This window comes from Anas acuta, chromosome 5 (genome assembly GCF_963932015.1).
Source record: "Anas acuta chromosome 5, bAnaAcu1.1, whole genome shotgun sequence".
Lineage (NCBI taxonomy): Eukaryota > Metazoa > Chordata > Aves > Anseriformes > Anatidae > Anas > Anas acuta.
This window is the reverse complement of record NC_088983.1, coordinates 51900958-51913862: the sequence shown is the minus strand read 5'-3', so window position 1 is coordinate 51913862 and position 12905 is coordinate 51900958. Positions and strand designations below refer to the sequence as shown.

The following is a 12905-nucleotide window of genomic DNA, read 5'->3' as shown; positions in this document are numbered from 1 at the left end:
GGACAGAGTAGCATCGCCACTACTGGAAGGTCCTAAGTAAAAGTAGGGTGCAGCTTTCTAGTTTCCGAACAACAAAGCCAGTTTGCCTCCCTAGCTCACTGAAATAAGCAGGCTGGCTCCAATGAGTAGAGGAAGCAGCATTTGGCCCAGAGAATCTCCCTCCCAAATATCAGCCTAACAGTATGCCCCAGAACAGCAAAAAATATCAAAGCCATTTTATTTACTTATCCAACACAGCTCTGGGCAGAGATACACCAGTTTGAGAACGGAAGCACAACCCCAGCAGACTGCCATGAATCTACATGGTGCTTTATCATCAATAACATGCCCCAAGACATGTGATAATCTGATTAAAACTTTTTCTTTCAACTTATATTTTTGCCTTGTAGATTTGTAAAATGTTATTAACAAGAACTTCACATTCTTCTCAGTTAACCAAGTAACCAGCACAACAGGAAAACACTTCTCCCTGGCTAACACTTCCTAGACCATCGCAGAAAGTCTGATTCCATGCACAGAAGCCATATCAACACGCCTGGCCAAATTCAAACAGGACTTACATCAGGCTACAGAGGACATGTTAGAAAGAAGATGCACCTTGGAAGATTATACTGACACAAAATAATCATGATTTTCTTCTGCTAATGAGCAGAATCCGAATGAAAGAATCTGAATGCACAACTCAATTAAAACCTGTTCACCAAGCACATCCTTTCTGTACTTTGGGGTTTCCGTAATACATGGTAGCAAGTTATGAACTACAAAAAATACCTGAGAAGATATTAAGTGATTTATTAACTACCTTAAATACCTTGGGGCTTGAGCAAAGGTTTATATAACAGATGATGTCCTTTGCAGTGGCATTAAGAGTTGCTGGCAACAGTGGCACAGGGTCTATGGTGAACGTGGCACAGGAATAAAACCAGAAATGCCTTTCTGTCCTGAACGGTCATTCTCCCAGTACACATCCTCACTCTCCTACTACATTACGAAAGAAGCTGACATTTATTAATTAAATCAAATAATATTTATAGAATCCCTTTCCCGATCCTTGGGGAGACAGACATTCAAACACAATCAAATACAATCATAACAGCAAACTATTAAACAGCTGAAAATAGTAAGCCATTCCAGCATTAATCAGGAAAAAATCTCAGGTTTTAAAGAGGAGACAAAGGGATTGGAAAAGAGTGGGAATCACAGCCATTGCAAAAAGGATCGACCTTTCCATCTTGCTGCTGTGACCAAGGCTCGGTCACCTGCAAGCCTACTGGTTACACACGCTCTGAAAAATTAACTGATGCCAGGGACACTACTGCTGGCACCTGGTTTTCAGTTTCTGGAAGCTCTCTGGCACTGAGGAGGCAGGGGCCAAAGAGCGTTCTCCCAAATGACTCCCGAGTGTGGGCCGGGAGCTACCGGGAGCCAGGGACTGCTCTCCAAAGCCATGGCTGTCCTGTCTTGGAGTACAAGAGAGCTTAATAGCATGGACACTGGCTACTTTGTGCCAGTTGACCTCAATACCAAAGGATGGTCCAGGATGTCTTTAATTTACTAGTGTGGACACAGCCAGTGATGTGAGCCTTGAAGATACATGGTGCCAGCTCTGAGATATCTCTCAGTGAGCTGCCAGATCCCTTTTCTTTAAGGATTTTAAAGCTATGCACCCAGGATTTGAAAGACAAGCAAGGAGATAGGCATACACTCTGTGGCAACTTTAATCTCCTAGATGGCTCTTGAAAATAACTGCATTCTAGTGGTTCCTTTCTCTGCCCGTGCGATAACATCAACCAGAACATCAGCACAGCTTCCAGACTACAAACATTTCACAGCTCAGCACCAGGAACAGCCCAAGACACACGTATGCAACCAGTAAAGACAGCAGTATGGCTCAAAGGAAGCTGGGAGACGGGTGCTGAAAGAGAAAATAGGTTTTCCTTGCTCTTGGTGGTGGCCAGAAGTACTCCAAGTGTTGGAGTTTCCCACCATTATTCGAGCAGACTTCCAACTCCCAAAACCCTCACTGCTGAGAAGAGCCTGTGTTCGTGGAAGGCCCAACAAAATGGAGGCGGGTTGGGCCGCTGGCCAAAAGGCTGGCCAGTCTGATGACGGAGTTAGAAGGTAAAGGGACCACTAATAAATGACACGTACAACTAAGGATACAATTTACATCCACTGAAATGAAAGACCATCCACACGGGACAAGAGGAAATATTTTCCAAGGCTGAAATTTCTCTGATTTTATGGCAGCACCTCAAGTAGAACCCAAGCACAGACCTTCTCTAAGAGCACGTCGGGGTAAAGGTGTGGAAAACAACCAGCATGGAACAAGCCAACCCTGGCCATGGGGTCAGGAAGTCCTGGCCAAGTAGGTGCACAATTCCTGAGTTTCCAAAACAGTCATAAGAAAAGGGAGATGTTGGGTGTACTTGTACATGATAACCGTATGTCCAAATAGCTGCGCCCATTTCAAGACACCTTAATTGAACATTTACGTTAGATAGATAGAGGGATGTGTATTATGTTTTATCGCTAATTAAGTAGTTTTACATATTCATACCCAGATGAACTCCTGCCCCTTATGGTCTGTATTTTGTAATTGTATTTACTAGAAGAAGGTGGAAAAGAGTGCAATAATTCATACTGAAAGGGCAAACAAAGCTCTGCAAGTAACCATGTTGGTCAAAAGAGCATAAATTTCTGCTCCTGTACTTGGGCCCAAAGAAACAAGGGTTATCCATGATCAGCTACAGAAAGTATGGTTTTTGTGTCCACTATGGGGAGAAATTATTGTTTTTTGCAGCTCCCTGCAACTGCTTTCACTAACCTCACCTTCCTCTGTCAGTCACCACCCCTGCGAGAAGTTCCAGCACCCAGCAGGATATAAAAGACAGGTTCGCCGTGTCTGGAGACACGGGGCCTCCGTTTTCCACCTGGTCTCCTGCCCAGGGACAGCTCTGCAGCCCACACCACCCTCTCGAGGGGGTCTGCAGAGGACGTGGTCTGCGGGGAGTAGGGGAGGGTTTGCCAGGCGGTGGCACTTGGAGCAGCTGCTCAAACTGACAGCAGAGACTTGGTGTCAGATGGATCTGCCACCAAAGTACCAGCCTGGACGGGCGGTGGGCCATCACCTCGCCCACAGGGGATTGTGGCTCACATCCACAAAGGCAGAATGGTGTAAGCACCTCCGTATTATAAAGGTTTGGCCATCACGCGCTGCATAAATTCGTGATAAAGCAAAGATGCTAGTGGTTGAGTTAGTCCTGCCCAGACCAGAGGTTTCCTTAGCATTTAACTGCTGATGACCCTGCTTTGGGCTGTTACGTGACCAGTGCCAGCCCACTGAAATCCACCTGAGGACATCCCTCGCTCCTGAGGTGCTCAGGCTTCTTCCAGCGTGGGCAAGACCCTGCAGTGCGTCAGAGAGATCACGGGATTATGGGGGAGGTTCTCAGCCATAAGCAGGGGACTGGGAGGGAAATCTGCAAGCCAAAGCACCAAGTATGACCACTGAATCGAGAAGAGAAGGACTAGGGAATGAGCTAAGGCCTGACAAAGATGGCAACCAGGCAAACTCCACAACGACCACCGCTGCCATGCAGAGCAGAGCCTAGCACACAGCACGTATGATTTCCATTACCTAGAATCTCAGAACACATCTGATCTAATGAACAAGAAGCCCATGCTAGCAGATTTTTTTTTTTTTAAAAAAAAAAGGAGCTGCAAAGGAAAAACAATGAGCTCATGCCTTCTGACCTTGCTTGTTTTTAGCCTGGTTTCCTATGGCAACAAGGCTTGTGATCATGCTGTGTGTGTGCATGTGTATGTGTGTGTATGTGTGCGTGCAAGAGAACAACAGAAAGTGACTGCCAGGGTGTCCAGTGACCTGAATGCATTTCCAGTTCGTAGTCAGGCCTGATACTAGGATACAGGTCGCAATGATAATTCAGTTCCCATAAGTTTTGTGGAAGCAGGGGGCCACCAAGACTACAAAGACCTCCAAGTTTCTCAGGGTGGAGGGAAGGAGAACCCAGAGACAAAGTTATGAACGTCCAACTGCAGGAGAAGCATCCCTCAAAACTCGTAGCAGAACACAAAACAATGCTAGGAAAGCACCTTAGTGAGTTCTGGCACCAAGGGATGTGAGACAGACAGGGCATGTTCCTTTCCCTCTTCTGCCTGGTGAGAGTTAACAGGGGCATCCCCATTTCTGGTCTTCTGGAAGCTGACCCCGATTGATGGTACGGAGACAAGAACTTCTAAATCAGATTTTTTTTTTCTTAAAAAAAAAAAAAAAGACATTTCTATCGGTCAATAGCCACATAAATAAAATGTTTCACAAAACCAACGAGAATCAGGGATTTCACAAACACGTTCTTCAGCAAAGGGCCAAGAAACATCATAGGCAACTTAGCTGGGTCCTCTAACAAAAGCTGAAAAAACTAAGTGTTGACACCGCGGAGATCTGCCAGGACACGGTTAAATTCTGGTCGGTGTGGTTTGGGAAGACCCACCAAAACCTTTCTAACTTTCTCTGTACATAGCCTTCCAACACAGCAGGCTGCTTTCTTTCCTCTTCTGAGTCATTTTAAAGAACAGAGAGGGAGCAAATGACTCTTCCAGACAGGAACCTTCAGAACCTACTGGCAACTGGCCATTCAGATGTGATCACCAAGCTATACTTGTAAAAGAACGGAACAAATCAGAACAAGTGAACGTACACCTGTCTGCCTGGGATTTGTCTGCCCCAAACTGTGTTTGCCTGTGGGTGCCTCCATTTTGCTGAAACGTGTCTCACGTAAATACTACATACCATTTGGCAATCAGGTATTTGTCCAGGGCTATTCTGAAAATAGTCTCCTCCAGGTGGAGCCTGGAGGAGGACCTGGAAGTCCAGTCTCTTACAACGCTCTACTTTAATCACAGGAGATAGCAATTCATCTGGGCTATTCCTATTTACAGGAGAGAGGAGCAAAGCCATTACGAAGTAGTTTGAAGAAGGAATGATGATGAGTATTTGCTGCCACCCCTTTTAGCTGAGATAGGTGCCTGTAGTATGAAGTTCTACATACGAGCAAATTCCTTCTTCCTTGTAAGAGCCAAAATTTCCACGTGTCATTGCTATGAACAGTTAAAGAACTACCACGTCAGGCTCCACAAAAACAGCTCTCACTGACTAGTGAAATCATATTTCTATACATTGGCAGATCAATTTGGGATCCTCTGATCTTAAAGTCACTCCTGATTCATCTGAAAATAGTCTTTTTATTTTGGTTCCAAGTCAGATGTGGCATGTTAAAACCTTTCCTCTCAATGTCAGCAGACAATATGTGAATATATATGAGAGAAGAATTTGACCCTCACAGTCTTCCCTAATTTCCGGTACTGTACAAACAATATTTCTAAAAACTTAATTGCCATTTCCCAGGTAGATGTATTTGTCACACTTGTAAACATGGCTTCTGATACACTGATTTTTATGGCCTTCTTATTTACCATTGGCTATGTCCTCAGGCCCCTTTTCTCTTATTGCACAAGCTTCTGACTACTTTAGAAATATTCTCCTATTTGTCAAATAGTCTTTTTGTGCATCTATCTCCTTCTGCTTTTATACCACACCCCCTTTTCTCTAAAACTCATGCTAGTCCCATTAAATTCAGTAGGAACAGGCATTGAGAACCAGGCATGTAACTTTTCTTAGCCAGTTTCTAATGTGAGGCTGCAGTTTGGAAGGGATGGGGTGAAGGGAAAATAAAAACTAACCCCCATAAAACCCTTAATAAAAAATAGTGACTAGAACAACTTGTATATATATATAAAATAAAAAGCTGATAATCTAATAACATCTTGAACAAACCTTTTGACCTCCACCAATTTTAGACAGATTCCTGCTTTTACAGATTTCTCAAGCTAGTATCATTGAATCAGATGATTTCTAGATGTTAGAATGTTAGCTGTAAATTTATCTAAATAAGGACTAAGGGTTTTTACAATCAATGCTTAGGTTTGATTAAGATATCAGATATTTGAGTTAATTTGGTATCATAAGATAAAGTTAAGCAAACAGCTTAATTTATATATTATGTGTCCTGAGCAATCTGGTCAATTTCATGAAATATAGTGTTATATTTCTTGATGATTCTGGCAAGCATATGTATTTAAAAATAAAACTTAGTATCTGTTGCTCTTCCCTTTCTCCTCCTTTATCCAAATATCTGCAGGTCCCAAGCCTGCAGACACGTACTTGTTTGAGGAGCCCTGCTGGCTTAGACTACTCACAAAATAAGACTTACTCATACGTATAGAAGTGGTTATAGCCTCAAACCTGAATCCCCATGCTCACAAGAAAGACTATCCCAAACAGGTGACTTCTCAAAATAAAAAAAAAAAAAGTTCAGTAAAAAGTATTAAGTATTTTGAAATATAAAGTTACAGAGGGGAAATTCTTATCTGAAAGACAAGATATTTCTAAAGAAAATATTAGCCATATCCATAGAAATAGTGGATTAGAATCATACAGCAATGAAAACCTGCTTCATAAACTGCCCAGAAGGAAAAATCAAGAAAAATATCAAGTAAAAAGTGATGTTTGGGATGGTCAACAAGAAGTTACAAGTAAATAAATTGTTAATCAGTACTTTAATTGGAGGGAAAAAAATCTCCAGCCTTTGTTCTCAACAGCAAAGATTTTTTTATATTTCTAATGTCAAAATTAAAATAAAAGAAGGAAAATATGACTGTTACTATGGAGTAAATATGAAAAGAGGATTAACATTTATTTTTAATATTCATATTTATTTAATAACTTTCATATTAACAGATGACAGAGTGATAAAATGGCAGTATGCTGCTCTGACAATTTTTTTTTCTGATCCAAGCTTGTTTAACATTTAGTTTCCACTACTACCCCAATGGAATTATTTTTCCTTCCTACTTTAGGTTACATTCGTATGAAAAATACATCCTAAACCTGCTTTGTTGGTTCTAAATGTGCAGGAGAGTTTTGTTTGCATATGACTGAGCCAAAACATGCTTTCTTTAGGCATTTGAATTGCCCTTACGAAGCCAGTGGGCCAGATCCTGCTTACGTGCAATAGAACTACATTCATGGGACAGAGCAATATGGGTTTGACTGTTACCTAAACATGCGATTACTTCTTGTTTTATTAGCTGTGGCAGTCCTTAAGCACTTGATATCAATAACCCCCTGACTAGCTATATCAAGGACAGCAGAGTAAAGTTTTAATTTTTTGTTTGTTTTCTGCTTCACTGTAAATTCGGATTTTTATTTTTTTTTCCCAAGCAATGCAAGGGAATAATACTCATGGCTAATTTTTTGGTGCTAATTTCTCCTCTAGCCACTAAATAAATACTTTCCATTAATCGGAAACAAAACACACGCAAATTAGGTGTGGAAAGTGAGCTGCATTTGCCCTACACACACATGGGCTTGGAATCTATATCACGCCAAACAGAGAGATTTATCCTTTTTTTCTTTTTTTTTCTTCTTTTTTTTTCTTTTCTTTTTTTCTTTTTCTTTTTTTTTCTTTTTTTTTTTTTTTCCCCAGAAACATTCTCTTACTCACATAACGGACCCTTGACTAAGCATATATGAAGTTAAAGTTTCATTAAGGCATACTTTTAGTAGGCAAATATATTTCTTAAGCAAGTGTTTTAACCCATCCTCCAAGTCTCCATTACAATCCAGCCTAATTTAAGAACAACTAAAGCAAAGCTAGCACAGATATTTCCCCAAATAAGAAGCCAAGTCTGCATTCATCATGAATCCAGAAATTCTGATTTGAAGAAGAGACTCCAAGTATTTTTAGTGTATTTCTGGTGTGCAAGTTACCTACCCATATTTTTAGCAACCAGTTTGCCTCATGTTTGCAGGAGCCTCGACATTGCGGGCACTGAGGCACGCTGCTGGCTCAGCCGACTCGTATCGGCCACCACAGCTCCGAGGGGCTTGGTGAGTCTTGGTTTGCAAGACTCGAGCCCTCTAAAATTAAAAACCATTTGCGATGAGAGGTCAGGACCGATCTCATTCCATTTTATCTTGACCCAGAGGCTGTAACAGGCTGAGCCTGGGGAAGGGGCCTATGACCTGGTGTCCCTGGTAGGACAGTGCCTGTCCCCTACCCAGCTGCCTGGTGGGACACGGTGCCACAGCCCTGCACCCGGACGGCCTGAGAGGTGCAAGACCAAGCACACGCACCACCTACACCTGAGGCTGGTGTCTGGCTAGCCAAATGGGCACGTTTTGTCATGCTCGGTTAGCATGACCTGCACCTTTCAGAATTACCGTAGACCCAAGACCTTTCATTTGTTCCACTGATAGTACACTATTCATACTCCATACTCTTCAGAGTTGCTAAAAATGACAGAAATCAAATTGGTTGGTTTCCTTCGTGACGTCTTTTTCTGAAACTCCATTAGGCTTAATGGTGGTTACCTTTTGGAAACCGGAAAAATAATGTATCATACTGAGAATTGTTAGGTTCTGCATACATCTATTAAAGCTGATACAGAAGCTAATTTTGGGACCTGCATCTAAGGCTAAAATACAATGGCCTAAAATTTCAAACCTACTTGGCTCAGGTTAGGCTCCTAAACTAGGTGGCAGGGAAAGGCAAGCCACTAAATAAAGGCAATAAAAATCAAGGAGCAACTATTTAATATAATGCCTACGATACATACAGATTCAAATGTCCACCTGTGAAAGTAACCAATACTTTTAGCTCTGTAACTAAGTAAGTGGACATTATTAGGAAAATTTGGATGATAAAGTAAGGAAGATTTGACCCACAGTTGCTTTATCACTATGCACACACAAAAAAAAAAGCCATTTCTCCTCTGGTGTGTTAGACACTTCAGATACGTGTTCATGACTTCTCAGTCCCTGTGCCAGAGACATTACAGTCTGTTTCCAAATAAAAATCATGACATGAAGTGATCACCAAAATAATTTTGACCTTCAAGGACAAATTAAAATGGAAAAAAAAAAAAAAAAAGCAAAAGTTAATCTGCTCTTTTTCCTATTGAAGTCTAAGTAACACCTATAGCCCTTGATACAAAAAATATACTTGTACCTACAGAGGAAACCACTGATACACAATTCTTCTCATACACGAAACCACTGATACACAATTCTTCTCATACATAACTTCATGCACGTCTACCTAGTCCGTGCATAAAGCCATGTGAAGAACTACACAAAACACACGGGTTTTGTACACGGATAGATGGATGGATAAAACCTACACGGCTACATGTCCACACATACACGTACACAGAAATCATGGCAGCTGTTTCCCTCAAATAAACGAGGCTACTGGAGACACTGATACAATGTTCTTCCTTTTCAGTGAAAAAACTGCCTTTAATTTCAGTGGGTTTTAGACCGGGCTGGGTTAAATCATGCGGACGGTACACACCTTGTTAACATGTATGTTCAAACCCATTTTCAGAGCAGCTCATCGGAACAGTAATAAATTTGTGAAATCCCTTTCCAGCATGTCTGTCTCACTATATAGGAGAACTATACTGCAGTTTTCATGAGCAACTTAAAATTCTATTAACCTACCCAAATGCCTCATAAACAAACAAACAGAGGACAGATTCATTTGATTCTACTTACTATTTTCAGTTACTGTACTTGTCCTGGTTTTTAATGCACGTAACATATATGCCCACATACACAGTCCCCCACATACAGGGTACTACTTACTCAACTAGTTCAAATACAGGAAATTCCTTTAACAGGAGTGAATCAAGAGACTGATTTAGTTTATTAAGAGTGAAAAGCAATGACCATTATTTAATTGGGACAGTGTTAGCTAAAATTTCACATACGGAGCATGGGGGAAGTGAGGAGAGGCATTAACGTGGTACCAACAGGTTTAGTTGTATTTGGTGGGTGTTAGATGATTTGGGGGGGGAGAGGGGAGATAGATATTGTGGTCTTTTGCAGATCTGAACACCCAAATTAAGGTGAAGAGAAAAAATTAAGACAAAAATGCAATAAATCTTATTTTATGCAGAACAATGTTTTCCTCCATTTCAATCTCATCAGGTTTTCCTGATTTTTTTTTTTTTTTTCTGAGATTGCTTTTCTTGCATGTAATATCTGCTTAAATTTGGGAAGCAAATAAAATATATAACTTGTGATGCTTCTACTGTATATAAGTATATATAAACTGAACACAATAAATGAAAGGGATGAATATGCCTCAAAAGAAGAAGTCAAATAACAAATTCAGAATAATAAAAAAATCACTATTGAAACAGTACTTTCTGTATACAAGTCTAAAGGAGTTTTGCTACTAGCTTCACTGTAGGAACAGAACTGCCTCCATAACCTCTTGAACCAAACAGGACAGTAAATGAAGGCTTAGGCAGAAAGGCATAGTAAAACAGGTAACAAAGGTTTCAGCACTCCTGTTCATTTTGGAATCCTTAAACCTCTTCACAAGGAAATACTTGGCCACATTTTGTTTACTGAGTGCTGAACTGCAGGATCTCCATTCTCAGTTTGGTAGTTGCATTCTATATATATATTTAAATACCATTTAATTGAGAAAGGCCTAGTTTGACTATGAATAATCAGAGAAGGAAATAAGCAAGCAAGGTAACAAACAAGGCACCAATGGTTTGTGCAATACAAGTTTAGAGGGTCTCTGTTTAGTTGCCAGACCAGGCAATAATAGTTGTTAAAAAATAAAAATTAAAAAAATGCCCCATTCTCATCTTTTGACAATCTGAGCAGAGAGGACCTGGAAAACCACATACTTCTCTCATCCTTCGAATAGTCCCTCTGCCCTGGAGCAGGAGTACCATGGGGCAGCAGATTAATAAAGCCAGAGTATCTTTTGCTAATGGGTTTACTAAGCATGTGAGCAGAGAACCAGTAACACAGCGCAAGAACTACATCCTGTAGAAACTGTTCAAAATAACAACAAATAGAAACTTACTGAAACCAGCACCCTTCAGGGAGGGCTTTGAGGTCTTTATCCCACTTGGGTGACTGGACAATTACAGGTGAAGAAAAATTCATCAAGAACTTCATTTTCAACATGACCAAGGTATTTTTACACGTTGTGAAAAGAAAGGGGAAAAAAAAAAAATCTCAGATGCAATAGTGCAAGACAAAAGGCTGCAAGCATCTGCTCCTCTGAGCAGCACTTACTGCTGTGAGGAGCCCTATTGTAGCCAGGCTAAGTCCTGTTAGGAGACTGCTTGGAAGACAAAACACTATACTCGGTGTGGTAAGCCCTTGCTAGATCAGGATGTGGTTACTTCACTCAAGAAATAGCTGCTGGGTTTGCAAATAACATACAAAGCTTTGTATCACAACAGGCTGCTGGTGAACACAGACAGCCTTAAAATATTTCCCTGACTACATGGTTAAAATTGGGGTTAAAAAAAAAATGAATTGAAGTTGCATAAATGCAGGCAATCACAGGTCAATAAACAATTTAAAAAAAATGTGCTCGACTCCATACACTGTGATATAATAGTCTGCTCTGTACTTCAGCATAATTAATACTGAATGGGCCTCAAAAAGTTGGTAAATATTTGTGAAATGAACTGTAATTTTCTTAGTGTATAGTAAAAACCGTGTATCAGTAAATCATCTTTAATTTCTTTGTAAAACTCACACATATCAATAAAAGGACCATGATTTTCCCTTACTATTTCTTCTATGGATTTGCATGCACATGCATTTGTGGATATGTTCACGTGTGCACAGACACATCCATCCGTGCATGCACCTATAAAATAATCTGTATGCATGTGCAGAGACTTGTATATTCACAAATATGTAGGAAGAAAAACTAAATAACAAATTAAAAATGCATTGTGTATAATTGTTTTAATAGGTTAAAACTATTGTGTAAATTTAAAATTATTATGTAAAAAATGTCATGGGTTTTGATACTAATTTTACTTTAAGGAACGAAACCAGAAAGCACGAAAAAAAGAGGGGGGGGATGATGTTTTCCCATTTTATAGGCTCTTTATTGTTGTATTTCATTCAGGTTGGCCAGTGAAAAAAAAAAATCAATTGTTTATCTTCCTGTCATAGCCATTTTATCCCCTTGCTGTCATGTACTAAAACAAATCAGTTGCGTTTGGCTTTTTGACATTAAATATAAAATATTCTTTTAATTTAATTTAAAAACAAAGTATTTTTATGTTCCTTCTCACAAACGTTCTTTCTTTTTTCTTTTTCTTTTTTTTTCTTTTTTTTTTTTTTTAAGGAAATATGAGGCTTTAAGAAGTCATAGGTATAGGTCCTTCATGATGACTTTTAGGGTCACACTTCTGTGTAACATCCCTAATAGTGCAAGCCTGCCGAGCAGAGCTCCCAAACTTGTTTCAGCTTAGTGACTTGGCACCCTGTTCTTTTATGTCACGCTATACCCAAGTGCTTCAACCTCTTAATAAAGCCTAAAGATGAAGGTGTGGGTGACTTGCAAGTATATGGACTAGAACAGTTCAATGTACAAATCAGTACCGTAAATTCGAGGGGTTTTTTTTTGCTCCGGTTTTTCTTTTTCGGTTCGGTCAGGTTGGCATTTTGCTACAACTGCATGATAAAAACACATGTGTAAAAACATACATAAACAGCCAATTATTTAGAAAACTCTACATAAAAATGTGGAATACATATTAACAAATCCTACTTCTGTGTATTAGATCCCTCACTCCCAGCCTTTCTTGCCTACGCTTATCATGAAACAGGGAGCACAGAGTCCCTCTATGCCCTGCAATTTCTGTCGTTGTCTGCGACGTACTGCAGATGGGCGATCCATTTCTGATCTAGGCACACTACCTGCAAAGTCCATGTCAGTCCCGTGCGACAGGCACAGCAGCACGCACCAATCTAATTTACCTATGGA

General features: G+C 40.3%; 1 long non-coding RNA gene across 1 annotated transcript in view; it reads left to right on the top strand.

Annotated features, from left to right (window-relative positions):
• Positions 1–12905, top strand: part of LOC137857771 (uncharacterized) — a 374251-nt gene that overhangs the window by 66929 nt on the left and 294417 nt on the right. The window lies entirely within an intron of this gene.